Consider the following 2,500-nt stretch of genomic DNA (forward strand, 5'->3'; position numbering starts at 1 on the left):
GATTCGAAACGACCACGACAACGGCAACTTGCAGTTCTATATTACAACAACAACAACGCGCGTGTGGTAGTTGGGAGGGGCTGCGTTCGCGCTCTCCCCCCTGCATTGAAACTCAAAGTTCGATTTTCAATCCCATAGTCCACCAATCGGATGGGAGACGGTGTGTGTGTGTGTGTGTGTGTGTGTGTGTGTGTCAGTGTGTGTGTCAGTGTCAGTGTCAGTGTCAGTCAGTGTCTCTCTCTCTCTCACTCTCTCTCACTCTTACTCAGAGCTGCTGTGGAAGGAAACCTTTTTAAAAAGAACTTGCATATTGAAAAAAAGATGTGTCTCAAGCTGCCGGGGCCCTGTCCATTGTCACGTTAATGGCAGGACGGGGCAGGACTGCTTTGACCAGGAGACCTGTTTTCTGGGACGCAGGTGTGAGATTCCAGGGGACCTGCTTTGTGCTGATTTCCCTGCCTCCCTCCCTCCCCCCCAGGACTTCCTTCTGAACACCTTTGTCGTTTCAGCGAGGGCCAAAAGCCTGCCTGTGAAAGGGAAGGATCAGCCGGTCAGCCCCCTGCTGGTCGCTGCTGCCAGTGCAGCAGGCGTGCGTGTGTCCTCGGCCTCGTGTCCAGGTCCCTCAGGGACTTGAGGCAGCTCTCCCCGGTGGTCTCGTGGTCAGGACCGGGCTTCGAATCCCAGTCGGGGGGGATGGCTTTCTGCTGCAGATTAATTGGCACCTCTGAAAGAAAGTCTCCCCTCCTGAGCGGAATGCTCCACCCTCACCACCACCGCCACCGCCTTTTCCTCCCCTTGACAAACAGACAGACAGACAGACAGACAGTCAGTCCAGTTCGGGAGCGCAGCTTTCATTAAGCAATGGCGTTTGTGACAACTCATCGTCTGACAGGTTGATGATTTCCCCACACGCCTCCTGCCGAATAAAAGGCTCACCCTCCCGGACACTACCCCCAGAATCACCCCCCCCGCCCCCCCGGGGTGAATATTAAGCCCGAGAACACCGACTGTAACCAACCGCAGTGAAAAGTTGAAGTGGCAACTCATTAACCAGATTTATTTTGGGCAACTCATTAACCAGATTTTTTGTTCATTTGGTTTATGAGTTGCCAAGTGTAAATCTGGTTAATGAGTTGCCACTTCAACTTTTCACTGCGGTTGGTTACAGTCGGTGTTCTCGGGCTTAATATTCGCCCCAGGGGGGGTGTATAGCGGGCGATGGCCGGTGTGGAGTGCGTTTTTTGGGGGTTGATTTTCACTTTGCCTCGCTGGTGGAATTTGTGGGAGGCAGGCAAGGGGATTGGTGTGGGCTGGTGGGCGGCAAGGGAGATGCTTGCTTCGGGGTGTTATCCTCACTTTGGTCCGCTGGTGAGAGTAGGCAGCGGCAGGCCGGCAGGCAGGCAGGCAGGCAGGCAAGTGTGATGTAGTGTGGGGTGCAGTGCAGTGCAGTGCAGTGCTGCCCTGTCGTTTATGAAAGGTTGTAATGACACTGCTTTGCAGCTGACCATGTCCACTGATTTGTGACGCCCGTATGGAGGCTGATATCTCAGGAGGGCCGAGGCCGATTTCCTCCGGGGACGGCTCGTCGCGTGCGGCAGGACGAGGCGCAGCGGACGGTACCGAGCGCTCGGAGGTGCGGCGCTGCCCGCCGGAGGTACAGCGAAAGGCTGCAAACCGCTTTCCGCCTGCTAACTCGGCGGCCGTCAGACCGACCGACTCCGCTTTACCACCGGAGCTAGAGTCGGGCAAGGGGCACCGAAGGGTACCGGAAGGATCGCGTTCGCACGACGGGAAGTCGACTAGCGGGCCGCCGAAAGCGAGCCGGGGGCCCCCGGTTTTTCTGTCCCACCTGGAGACTGATATCTCAGGAAGGCCGAGGCCGATTTCCTCCGGGGACGGCTCGTCGCGTGCGGCAGGACGAGGCGCAGCGGACGGTACCGAGCGCTCGGAGGTGCGGCGCTGCCCGCCGGAGGTACAGCGAAAGTCTGCGAACCGCTTTCCGCCTCCTCTCACCGCACGGCTCTCCTTTTCACCCACTGGCGGATTTTCACCCTCCGACTGCTCGCTACCGTCCGCTGCGCCTGGTCCGGGCCCTGTCCGTTGTCATGTTAATGGCAGGGCGGGGCAGGACTGCTTTCACCAGGAACCCGGTTTTCTGGGTCAGAGGTTCCAGGGGACCTGTTTTGTGCGGACTTCCCTGTGTCCGTCCCTCCATGCCTTCCCCCCAGGACTTCCTTCTGAACACCTTTGTCGTTTGAGCGAGGGCCAAAAGCCTGCCTGTGAAAGGGAAGGATCAGCCGGTCGGACCCCTGCTGGTCGCTGCTGCCAGTGCAGCAGGCGTGCGTGTGTATTCGGCCTCGTGTCCAGGTCCCTCAGGGACTTGAGGCAACTCTCCCCGGTGGTCTCGTGGTCAGGACCGGGCTTCGAATCCCGGTCGGGGGGGGATGACTTTCTGCTGCAGATTAATTGGCACCTCTGAAAGAAAGTCTCCCCTCCTGAG

This window comes from Heptranchias perlo, unplaced genomic scaffold (assembly GCF_035084215.1).
Source record: "Heptranchias perlo isolate sHepPer1 unplaced genomic scaffold, sHepPer1.hap1 HAP1_SCAFFOLD_296, whole genome shotgun sequence".
Classification (NCBI taxonomy): Eukaryota; Metazoa; Chordata; class Chondrichthyes; order Hexanchiformes; family Hexanchidae; genus Heptranchias; species Heptranchias perlo.